This window comes from Symphalangus syndactylus, chromosome 23 (genome assembly GCF_028878055.3).
Source record: "Symphalangus syndactylus isolate Jambi chromosome 23, NHGRI_mSymSyn1-v2.1_pri, whole genome shotgun sequence".
Lineage (NCBI taxonomy): Eukaryota > Metazoa > Chordata > Mammalia > Primates > Hylobatidae > Symphalangus > Symphalangus syndactylus.
The window spans coordinates 54,737,775-54,751,187 of NC_072445.2; the positions used below are offsets into that span (position 1 = coordinate 54,737,775).

The following is a 13,413-nucleotide window of genomic DNA, read 5'->3' on the forward strand; positions in this document are numbered from 1 at the left end:
TCAACTCTGTACCCTTGCAGGGGAGGCCCTTAGAACCCCCTTGCTCTTTACATTGTGGTGGGGCCAGTTTTGAAGATGGAAATGGAAAACTTAGGGACGTAGTGCCTACTAAGTACTTTCTCATATGTTGTTTCATTTGTTGTCACAGCGAAGCAGATAACTTCAATGAAAAGATCACGAACTTTGGAATCAGCAGACTAGAGCTGGAATCCTGATTATGCTACCTTACTAACCTATTGACCTTGGGCAAGTTACTAATGGAGGTAAGATTCCTCAGCTGAAAATGGGTTCCTCATAACAGCCCAATTTCAGGTTGCTCTATGAAGGGTCCGGTGAGCCACCATTCATCAGTGCGTAGGAGGCACTTCATCTTGTTCTTACTCGCTTTTTCTGATGAGGAAAAGTGGAGAACATGAAATAGCACAATATGTGTGTTTTATAAAACTAATCTACGGCTCTAATGAGACTATATAAACTAAATGGGTGTATTTCAACCATTTTGAATCAAATTTATTGCTACTGGAAATAAATTTAGGTTAATTCTGGTTTTCTGTGGTTGCCTGAGGGAGTGCAACTTCACATATCCACAGTATAAAATGACTTACTCTGAAAAGATGTTTGGCTCTGTCCTTCGAACAGATGAACGAACGTATGTTTTCTCCAGAGAAAACCAGATATAGATATTCCGATTCAACCTATAAGATTTAGATGTTGCCATTTACTATATAAAATTTGCATTGGCCTAGGAAAACTAACTGAAAGCTTATTAAATTGTCTTAAAAATGCCAATAATATTTCCATCAGAGTATTTTTTCTTTCTCATGCATCTGTACTTTTGAAGGTCTCCAAGGAGGTAGACATGAGTATGAAATCACACCCCTAGCATGGGGTGTGGGGTGGGGAATCGGGAGATGTTGATCAAAGAGTACAAAGATCCAGTTACAAAGGAGGAATATGTTCTTGGGATCTATTGTGCAGCATGGCGACTACAGTTATGATAATGTACTGTATATTTCAAAATTACTAAAAGAATGTATTAAGATGTTCTTACTACAAAAAAATGACAAGTATGTGAAGGATGGTAATTGGCTTGATATCATCATTCTACAGTGTATACATATATCAAAGCTCCATCTTGTACCCCATAAATATATACAATTATTATTTGTCAATTAAAAATAAAAAATTTAAAAAGGAATTGGCAAATGCAGCAAAAATGGCCAACACATAGGACATTTACCTTTGGGGTGCTCCGTCTTACCTTCTATACCTTTCTCTTTGCTCTTACATTTTCGAGTCCCGTCTTGTCATCCATTAGTTCTCTGATCCCCTATTCTAAAAATCCCTGTAGACCCAGGGATTGCCCAACCTGCAGGGCTATGACATTAGCCTTTTCTCCTGATAAAACCTATTACTTATTTCATTTTGACTCTGCCACAGTTGGGAAAGCAATGGCAGACTAATTCGTCTTATTGACTCATAAGCAATTTACTTTATTATTCTTTGGGGGTGGGAGAAGAAAGGAAAGGTTGGGATATAACATTCTTTTTTTAAAATTTAATTTAATTTAGTTTAAGTTCTGGAATGCATGTGCAGAACATGCAGGTTTGTTTCATAGCTATACATGTGCCATGGTGGCTTGCTGCACCTATCAACCCATCATCTAGGTTTTAAGCCCCACATGCATTAGGTGTTTGTCCTAATGTTCTCCCTTCTCTTGCCCCCCACCCCCTGACAGGTCCTGGTGTGTGATGTTCCCCTGTCTGTGTCCATGTGTTCTCATTGTTCAACTCCCACTTATGAGTGAGAACATGCAGTGTTTGGTTTTCTGTTCCTGTGTTAGTTTGCTGAGAATGATGGCGTTCAGATTCATCCATGTCCCTGCAAAGGACATGAACTCATTCTTTTTTGTGGCTGCATAGTATTCTATGGTGTGTATGTCACATTTTCTTTATCCAGTCTAAAACTGATGGACATTTGGGTTGGTTTCAAGTCTTTGTTTACTGCTATAGTGCTGCAGTAAACATATGTGTGCATGTGTCTTTATAGTAGAATGATTTATAATCCTTTGTGGATATACCCAGTTATGGGATTGCTGGGTCAAATGGTATTTCTGGTTCTGGGATCTAATATTCTTAATGTAGGCTGGTTGTGCTACCTTATTTTATCCTGACAACTGTATTAGCCCATTCTCACACTGCTATGAAGTACTACCTGAGACTGGGTAATTTATAAAGAAAAGAGGTTTAATTGGCTCATGGTTCTGCAGGCTGTACAGGAAGCATGGCTGGAGAGGCTTCAGGAAACTTACAATCATGGCAGAAGGCGAAGAGGGAGGAGGAACGTCTTATATGGCTGAAGCAGGATAAAGAGCAAAGGGGGAGGAGCTATGCACCTTTAAACAACCAGATCTCATGAGAACTCACTATCACGAGAACAGCAAGGGAGATGTCTACCATCATATGGGTAGACTCCCAATCACCTCCCAACAGGCCCCTTCTCCAACACTGGGGATTACAATTCAACATGAGATTTGGACAGGGACACAAATCCAAACCATATCAACAACCATATGAAGTATATATTTTAATTCTCTTATTACAGATGAGAAACCTGATACTTTGAGAAGTAAAGTTACCTAAATAAGAAAGTCATAAATGGCAGAAGTAAAATTTGATTTCAGGTTTTTAAGACCCCAGAGCATGTAGGCTGTCTGCAGGTGTACTAACGGAGGGGTTTACATTCACCTGAAGACACAGCCTGGGCCACAGAGGTCACAGAATCTCCACCGTGATGGCAGGCCATGGCAGGGATCTTACTCCTTATAGAGCCAACTCTAGATATTAGTAGATACTCTTTTATTCCAGTCCCCCACACCCCATTTTAATTCAAGATATATCCTTTGTTTTAGAAATAACACAATGGGGGCAGGTTCCTTGAACTGCTATTGCTTTTCTTTGACTAACCAAGAATCTTTAACCCATGGGCAACCCAGTGGGAGCACCCAAAACAGAGTAGAGACATGCGGTGTTGAGAATGCTGGTGAGGAAAGAGCAAAGTCTCCTGCAGTACAATACAGAAGCCTCGGCCTGCTTTGCAGTGGGCATCACAAAAGGCTCTGAGGTGCTCTCAGAGAAGCTGCTCTTTCAGTTGCTACTTAAGGGTCTCAATGGCCAGACCTAGCTTAAGAAGAAAGAAAACAATAACTCGAGACCAGTGCGGTGCCTCAAGCCTGTAATCCCAGTACTTTGGGAGGCCAAGGTGGGTGGATTGCTTGAGGTCAGGAGTTTGAGACCAGCCTGGCCAACATGGCGAGACCCCATCTCTAACAAAAATACAAAAATTATCCAGGCATGTTGGCCACACTTATAATCCTGGCTAGGATTGTAAGTGTGGCCAACATGCCTGGCTAATTTGGAGGCTGGGACATAAGAATCATTTGAACCCGGGGGGCAGAGGTTGCAGTGAGCTGAGATCGCCCCACTGCACTCCAGCCTGGGTGACAGAGCGAGACTGTCTCAAAACAAACAAACAAATAAACAAACACTCTAGCATTTTAGAAAAATGAACTGATAATAGGTTCATAATGGGATAGGGAAAATGAGGGTGTTTGTAAAACAGTACAAATTTTTTGAAGTCGATGTTGGAGGTCATTGTCAGAGTGTAGACCATTCATGTAGACCATGAATCTGAACCAAATCCCAGAGTGAGAAACCCTTGGCCTATCCTTCTCCACAATGCTTGCCTTAAATGACTTTTTAGTTAAACCATTTGGGGGTTGGGGGGTGAGTGGGACAAGAAGGGAAAAGAAAAGACAGGGATGGGGGTTATGAAGTAGCCTGCTGTACCATTTTAGTGTCAATATCTAAACTCTGCAGGTTGTTCGTGTTAAGATTCTGTGAAGCTACTCAAACAGATTCATGTGGCAATAAGTTAAATATTTCAACTTTCTCTCTTTTTGTTTTTTTTCTTGTGGCTGAACTGATGGCAAGCTGGGGTGGGGTGTGTTAGCGAGTAAAAATAGCCTACTAGAAAAGCCCAGATATCTGTTGTAAACCAGAGTACACTTTGTATTAACAAATGCTGATTTCTGGGGAGGCAAGGCCTGAGTGTTAATGTTTAACACTCTGGGAAGTAAATAGGCAGTTTGGTTGTGACCTGGAATTTACTGCTGTCCTTTCAACCCTCAAGCAAATTAAGGAAAAACCTGCTGGACTTGCATCGTCAGTGGGAAAAAAGTAAAACACTGTCTAATGCCAGAGGGAGTCATCTTTTCAAAAGAAAGGGAAAATATCCCATCTACTGGTTGGTTGGTTGTCCTCTTCGAGTTCCATTTTTAAATGTTTACTTCACTTTATTCATGTTAAAAAAGAAACAAACAAAAGCTCAAAAAAGGGGAGAGGGGAGGGAGGATGTGGTATAGGAAGATAAAAGGGAAACTTTATAAAGAGATACATCAACCAATTGCAATATGTAAGTCTTATTTTAATCTACATTGAAATGACATATAAAAATAAATGAGGAAATAATACAAAGAAAAACTGTTTTTGAGGCAATGGGCAAATTTGAACACTGACTGGATATTTGAACATATCAAGGAATTAATGTTGGGTTGTTTGTTGTGATAACAGATAATAGTTATGTTTTCAGAAAGAGTCCCAATCTTTTAGAGATGCATAGAAAATAGTTTTAGCTGAAATTATACAATATCCTGGATTCGTTTCAGGGTAACCCAGGGAAGAAGGGTGGTCAGGGAATGTCTGGAAATACACATCCAATGAGATTGGCCATAAGGGGATAATTGTTCAAGCTGGGGGTTCATGATACTATTCTTTCTCCTTTTGTATAAGAAATAGTTTGAAATATTCCATATTAAAAAGTTAAAGGGAAAGCCCCGTGAGATCAGGCTGTGATCTCAAACAGCAGAGCTGCCATGACTAGAAGCCTGCCATCACTGGAGAAGTATCCCCAAAAGCCTGAGAAAACTTCGTCCTTTTAAAATTGCTTTTGTGTTATTCCCATGAACTCACTGTCTTGGACCAGAAGCAAACCATGAACAGTCCTTTTTTCAATCAATTCAAAGAAAACATGATAGGAAGGAACTGAGCAGAAGATGAATGTAAATGAAAGGGAACTAAAGCATGACAAGGGCAATCTATAGCCAAGATGAAGATACTAAGTGCACTAGACTGCACAGCCAGCCATGTGCAGCCTGCTATGCCCAAGACCCCAGCAGCTGTCTCCACAAGAGCCACTGTTCATGATATCTAGGCCAGGCCTTTGTGATGTTTGTGTCTTTGGACTGGTGTACCTTGGTACGTCATAAGAATCCAGACGGTTTTGCTTCCTGATTGAAATAATTCTTTTGCAACGGATTTTGTGGTAAGTTTTCTGAACAAGTACTATATATTTAAATGGTTTGCCGGAAAATAGCAAATGTGTCCTTCATGTCTTTGAAATACATAGGAAGCATTGGGTCAGGCCCCTTTTTGTAGAATGACATCTTGAGGAAGATTCAGTTACATCTTTGGGCGATGACTCCAGGCTGCTTACAAAGGAGCGAGAGGTTTTTGTCTCCATGTCAGGTAAGCAGAATAACAAGACAATAAAAGCTCAGAAAAGCCAAGCCTCCTGGGAGATACTGAACTCAAAGACCAGATTTGAAGAGCTAATGCTAAACAGAAACCGAGGAGCGTATCACAACCTGGAACACCAAGGACTGGTGCTACAGAAGTTTCGAAGTAGTATTGTTTCTCTCTTAATTTGCAGGCCTGATCTCCTCAGAATAAAAAAGGAAAGATGAAGAGACAGAAAACAAGAGAAAAGAAAAGACGGCTGTCGACTCGTGAATGTCTATGAGAGGAAGGCAGTATGTCCCGTCTAGGGCTTTGATGCTGCATTTTGACTTTTCTCCAAATAACCTCCAGTTCACTCCATCTGCCACTTTCCTTCACCAAAATAAGCCTAAATATACTTCTGCTTCTTCTACTTTTTTTTTTGTTGTTGTTGTTTTTTGACACAGAGTCTCACTCTGTTACCCAGGCTGGAGTTCAATGGCGTGATCTCGGCTCACTGCAACCTCTGCCTCCCAAATTCAAGTGATTCTCCCACCTCAGCCTCCTGAGTAGCTGGGACTACAGGCACCCGCTATCATGCCTGGCTAATTTTTGTATTTTTGTAGAGATAGGGTTTCACCATGTTGGCCAGGGTGGTCTCGAACTCTTGACCTCAGGTGATCCACCCGCCTCAGCCTCCCAAACTGGTAGGATTACAGGTGTGAGCTACCGTGCCCGGCCTCCAAATATACTTCTAAATGAAAAAAGCAAACTGCTCCTTGAGCTGGCACTAGTGGGTAGTTTGAAAAAAACAGATAGGGAATTCAAGAATATAATTCTACTTCTCTTGGCATCTGGAGAAAAGATATACCTGTATTATTTTTTAAGGTTCTTTAACTTTGAAAAATAAACTTTTAATCTTACAGTTGTTTTGGATTTACAGAAAAATTATGATAGTGCAGACAGTCCTCATACGCCCCACACCTACTTCCCCTTATTACTTTTTTAATATGAAAAGACATTTCATTATTCTGACTTTACTATATAACATGTTAGTGAACACCCCGGATTGCATTTTCTCAAATGGCAAATGAAGAACATTTCTCTCTGATTCCCCTGAGTACCTCAGTCATCTGTCTTTTAGAAGATCTAGTTTCCTGCAACATCTTTAATACTGTCCATGAGAATACCAACAGCGTGTCATACTAAAGAACACTTTGCTAAGTTGTTCTATCATGGGTCTTTGCTCAAGGTGTTCACCTTTTTCTTCCAGTCTGGTTTTCAGCACTTGATCTTATATTTCTTCATTATTGTGCACAGGATCTGGTTGAAGGATGGGTTTTGTGTGTTCATGGGGAATGTCCACAGAAAAGTGGTAGCAGGCTCACGTCCTGCCATTGGAAGTCACAGCAAGCGCTATTTTGCAATTATAGTCATCATTTAGAGAAGAATACATAGATTTATAATACACACAGTATAAAGCTCCATTTTGCATTGGAAATAAATGTTTCAAGACAATTTGCTTTACTGTCATCTATTTTACTGCTGCTACAGCCATGGGGTATTGAGATACTTATCAGGTGGTATAAACATCTTCGAAAAAGATGTTTTGAAGAGAGAATGCTTTGAAAATCTGCTTCTAGGCACACCAGTTTTCATCACTTGACAGCTCCTCACCTCAAGTCCGCCCTCTTGTTGCCCCCAATATTAACATCTTACATTTGTGCGGTGCATTTGTTACAATTAATGAACCAACATTGTTACTATTCACTAAAGCCCATAATGGATTCATATTTTCTCCGTTTTTACCCAACATATTTTTTCTGTTCCAGTAACCCATCTAGGATCTCACATTACATTTAGTTGTCATTTGTTCTTAGGTGCCCCTTGGCTTGTGACAGTGTCTCTGACTTTCCTTGTTTTTGATGACCTTGATAGTTTGGAGGAGTCCTGGTCAGGAATTTTGTGGAATGTCCCTTAATTAGGATTCAACGGATGTTTCTCTCACAATTAGGCTAGGGTTATGGGTTTTTGGGAAGAAGCCCTTCAACTCTTTCATCTTAGTGTCTAAGCATCAGATGTTTGTTCCTTTGAATCTCTTCAAAGCCAAATGGCTTTAGGCAGCACAAAATACTCGGGCACGTGTTGCTCTGTCTCCCTGCACATTTATTTGCCTTCTAGCACTTTTTGCTGTTTACTCTGCTAAAGAATAGAAACATTTAAAAACTGGGGATGTAGTTGGCAATAGCATCTGAAAGGTGTATATGAAACTCACGTCTAATTATAGTTGTTACACAGGGAGATTTAAAAAATTAAACATCAGTAGTTGATTATTTTAGTCACACACGTGTATGGTACATAAATTCTCTTTCCCTATCAAATAGGAGATCTAGATTTTTTTTTCTGAGATAATTTGTAGCCTTTTCCATTTATAATTCTAGTTGCTCCAGGAATCAGCATTGTCTTTAACAAGAGTGATTCATTATTAGAAAATGTAATAACATAATCCTTCATATTAAGACAAAGAGAAAAAGGTCATATAATCATCTTCACAGAGGTAGATAAGGCATCTGATAAACTTAACACTTATATATTGATGACTATTTTGTTTTTTAAATACATATGATTACATATATCATTATATATGGTGCATCATTTATTGAAATATATAATGTATACTTTATATTCATATGTGATTTTTAATACGTTATATATGTGATGATATGTGTGTGTGTGTGTGTGTGTGTGTACTTTAGCTCAAAAGCTAGCATCTTATTTAACGTGATAACACTGGAGACTTTCCATTAAAGTGAGGAACAAGACAAAGGATAGCCATGATCTCCACTGCTATTTAATACCAGGCTGGAGGTCCTAGTCTATACAATTAGATAAGAACAAACAATTAGAAGAATAAAAATTGGAAAGAAAGAGTTATAACTATCTCTGTCAAATCAATGTCAATGTGTAGATGAGGGGTGTCCAATCTTTTGGCTTCCCTGGGTCACATTGGAAGAAGAAAAATTGTCTTGGGCCACACATAAAATACACTAACACTAACAATAGCTGATGAGCTAAGAGGAAAAAAATTGCAAAAAAATCTCAAACTGTTTTAAAAAAGTTTACAAATTTTTGTTGGGCTGCATTCAAAGCTGTCTGGGGCCCTGTGTGGCCTGCAGGCTGCAGGTTGGCTTTAAGCTTGGTGTAGACCTTATCTGAATCCTGATTCAAACACAAAAACTGAAAAAAAAATTATTTTTACAATGAAAAATTTGAACGTTGACTGGATTTTGGCTATTAACAGACACTAGTGAATTATCCCTACATTTAAGTATGATAATGGCATTGCAGTTTTTTTTTAACGTTCTTCTCTTTAAGAGCTACATGACGAAATATGTAGAAATAAATAACATATGGGAGAATGTAGAATCTGTATTATCTATAACTACCCCACAGATAAAACAAGATTGTCCATGAGTGGACAATTGTTGAAGCTGGGTGGTGGGTTCATAGAGCTCATTATACTATTTTTCCTACTCTTATATGTGTCTGAAATTTTCCACAATAAAAATTTAGAACAAGATTAAAACAAATAAGGCTAAATAGTATCATGCATGTAATCTCAATGGTGGGTGTATAGTCATTGTATTATTTTCTATTCTTTTTTATCTTTGAATTGCTCATAATTCAAATCAAAACAATTTACAAATATACAAATTATTTTGATTTTAATTATGACCAATTCAAAGATAAAAAAGAATAGAAAGAATAGCTGTGCAGATACTTAAATTGAGGGAGGGTTTTTTTTTTTAACTCTATAAAATCTTATTTCCTAAAAAAGAAACAAACAAAAAGGCCTAAAGTAAGTAAATGTATTAGTTCGGCTTCACACTACTATAACTGCCCCAGACTGGGTAATTTATGAAGAAAAGAGGTTTAATTGACTCACAGTTGCAAATGGCTGGGGAGGCATCAGAAAATGTATACAATCATGGCAGAAGGGAAAGCAAACCCATCCTTCTTCACAAGGTAGCAGGAGACAAAAGCACAGAGCAAAGGGGGAACAGACCCTCATAAAACCATCAGATATTGTTAAGAACTCACTATCACAAGAGAACAGCATGGGAGAACCGCCCCCATGATCCAGTCACCTCCCACGAGTTCCGTCCTCCAACACCTGGGGATTACAGTTCCGATTACAACTCAAGATGAGATTTGGGTGGGGACACACAGCCAGACCATATCAATAAGCAAAATGTTCGAGTCTTGTTTACTCCTGATAGTGGGCACATAGAGTCTGTTTATTATTCTGTCTTTTGTTTGCCTAAATTGTTCCTTAATTTAAATAGCATCCTTTATTTTTTTAAAATGCCTGTGTGTAATGCTGAGGTCACATCTGCCTTCTATGGAAGCTGCTTGCAGCTGGGAACAGAGGTCACCAAGAAATTTTGCACCTGGAAATTTTGTATCAGCAAGAAGTGGGTAGAAAAGGAGAGAGCCGCTGGGAGGAAGGTTAACACTGCCAAATCCCAGTCCACTACACTTTCCCACACTCTGAGGGGCTCTCCAGAAAAACTAAAAAATCAGGAGGAAGGTATCTCCAGGGTTAGATCTTTCCTCTACTTCCTCAGTGGTGCCTAAGGCATCCCCCTCCACTCATGGTCCCATTGTGTTCAGCACCTCCTGGGCTTGATCTAGAAACTACACCCTCAGTTCCCCTCTCTGGGGTCAGGCAATTCCAGCACTGCACTTTCAGCGTTGGCTGAAAGTCTTGAACAGTTTACTTAGACCTTCTCCATTTGTTTGGCTAATCTCAGAGAACACCTAAAGTAACATCTAGTAAACCACGTAGTGTTTAGGTATTTTTTCTTCAAGTGGTGATTTGTCTGGAATTGGCGAGTTCTTGGTCTCACTGACTTCAAGAATGAAGCCACACACCCTCGCGCTGAGAATTACAGCTTTCAAAAGCCGAGCGGACCCAAACAGTGAGTAGTAGCGATATTACAAACAGCAAGATAACAAAGCTGCCACAGTATGGAAGAGAACCTGAGCGGGTTGCCGCTGCGAGCTCGGGCAGCCTGCTTTTATTCTCTTATCTAGCCCCACCCACGTCCTGCTGATTGGTAGAGCCGAGTGGTCTGTTTTGACAGGGAACTGATTGGTGTGTTCACACACCTTGAGCTAGATACAGAGTCCCAATTGGTGTGTTTACAATCCATGAGCTAGACATAAAGGTTCCCCACATCTCCACCAGAGCAGCTAGATACAGTGTCGATTGGTGCACTCGAGCTAGACACAGGGTGCTGATTGGCGTGTTTACAATCCGTGAGCTAGACATAAAGGTTCCCCACATCACCAGACTCAGGAGCCCAGCTGGGCTGCAGGCGGAGCTGCTTGCCAATCCCTTGCCGTGCGCTCGCACTTCTCAGCCCTTGGGTGGCCGATGGGACTGGGCGCCGTGGAGCAGGGGGCGGCACTCGTCGGGGAGGCTCGGGCGGCACAGGAGCCCATGAAGGGGTGGGAGGCTCAGGCATGGTGGCCTGCAGGTCCCGAGCCCTGCCCCGCAGGAAGGCAGCCAAGGCCCGGCGAGAAATCCAGCGCAGCGCCAGTGGGCAGGCACTGCTGGGGGACCCAGTACACGCTTCGCAGTCACGGGCCTGGGTGTTAAGTCCCTTATTGCCCGGGGCCGGCAGGGCCGGCCAGGTGCTCCGAGTGCAGGACCCGCCGAGCCCACGCCCACCCGGAACTCCAGCCGGCCTGCAAGGGCCGCACGCAGCCACGGCTCCCGCTTGCGCCTCTCTCTCCACACCTCCCCGCAAGCTGAGGGAGCCGGCTCCCGCCTTGGCCAGCCCAGAAAGGGGCCCCACAGTGCTAGTGGTGGGCTGAAGGGCTCACCAAGTGCCGCCAAAGTGGGAGCCCAGGCAGAGGAGGCACCGAGAGCGAGTGAGGGCTGTGAGGACTGCCAGCAGGCTGTCACCTCTCAGACCAAGTGCACATCCCATTTCGACAAGAAGAATTTGAGATAACCCTCTGATTGCTGAGGGCTATCGAGGAGGGTAATTTACCCTGAGGGCTGCCAAAACAAATCCAGTCATTAGGGAAAGATTCTGCATCGAGACTAGAGTGTGGACCCCATAGCCATGAAAACTATGGCCTTTTTTTCTGAATTTGAGGCAGTTTTAGAAAAGCAAAAACCCCAGCAGATAACTTTCTCCCACGTGGCTTTGTTCCCTCGCCTCTGGAGAGCCATAAACCATGAAATTTATTTGGGAAGGGGGTACAGCATCAACAAAGACTTAGTGTCAGTTGCTTTCTATTAATTACTCTTCAATATTAGTATACTTTTGAAATATGCTTCAAAAAATGATGACTAAATGGCTGAATTTCTAAAAGGAAAAAATGTTTTAGGATCAGATCAAGCACATTTAAGCATTCACTCATTCATTCATTCATCTACTAACTATTTATAAAGCACCGACTATGTTCCTGATATTGTTGCCAGGTTCTCAAGTTACCCAGAAGACACAGTGGCCACTTAAAAGGAGAGGCATTGGGTAAGGATGTGCTAAGTTATGTCTCCATTAAATTAAATTGAAAATCAGTTATTATCTAAACATTTACATAATTACAGGCAGTCATTATCCAGGTTGTTTTCCAAAGGCCATATTTGACTCAGTGTGCCTTTGATTACTGAGACAAGGCACCAGTCGCATGAAACATCTCTTCAGAACAAAGCACTCCAAAGAAATTATTACACAGGAGGTTTAGCTCAAGAAAAAAGGAACAGAGAAATAGCTTGGGGTACGAAGCTCTTTATCTTGTTTCTAAAGTGCAGTGGTTTAACATTTAAAAGGTTACTTTCTGGAACATTTTTCCCTTGAAAGTTTCTTTCACACATTTGCAGACAGAAATTACAATAGAGCCATGAACATCTTCCACTCTCTGGAGGGGATTTTCTTGCTTTTACTTACGTATTAGATAAAAATAACATTTTACTTCTCTTCAAGCCTAAAGACAGGATTACATTTAAATCTGGCTCTTTCATTTTAAAATGTGAATTGTTAACTAGGGAGTAATGAGACCCGACCCTTAACCAAGCAGCCCTGGACTTAACCTTATGTCCATAAAGTTCCCAAGTTAAAATGAGCTTCAAAGGTCTGTAAATATGAGGAATGTTACCTCCTTCCCCCTTGGCACTTGCAAACATTTTAGTAGTTGTTTTTTCTGGTCAGATCCTACTGCCTCCAGAGATTTTTTTTTTTTTTTTGTAACTTATTTCTCTCCTGTGTTTCCTGAACTTTTTCTAATAGGCAAGATCAGAACTCCTTTAGATACCTCCTTGATTTCATTTATTGACAATCTAAACCCTACCGAGATATGTCCCTCAGTTATTCTGGACCTCATCAACAAGTCTGAATCATGTTCTCCAGTTCACAGAAATGCTAAGATTGCAGCAACTTCTCTATAATAAATTTATAAAATGAGGTGATCTGATAGACAAACTCATTTAAGAAGAGTATTGACCACTTAGATTTCTGATATTTAAAAAAACATGTTAACTGATGGAAAAGTCAAATAAAAAAAACTAGAGGATTTCTTATATGTGTTCCATAAAATCACAGTGTTAATATTTCAGAGCTACAGAGAGCCTTGTTGATTATCTAATTTCCTTATTTTGTTATAATGGAAAGTGAGGCTGTCATATTGTGAAATATATACAGTACTTGGTTATCCTCCAGTTTCCTGGCATACAACTCCTAAAATCCTTGGAATCTTCAAAGTAATAAATGGCTTTGTATGTGCTATTGAGTTGACTGATAGCTGGCAGTTCCTAGGTAGCTTCAGGATGGGGTTGGTCACC

General features: G+C 40.7%; 1 pseudogene; it reads right to left on the reverse strand.

Annotated features, from left to right (window-relative positions):
* Window positions 1-6,684: 6,684 nt before the first annotated feature.
* On the reverse strand, window positions 6,685-7,113 carry LOC129473649 (large ribosomal subunit protein mL42-like; annotated as a pseudogene).
* Window positions 7,114-13,413: the final 6,300 nt, after the last annotated feature.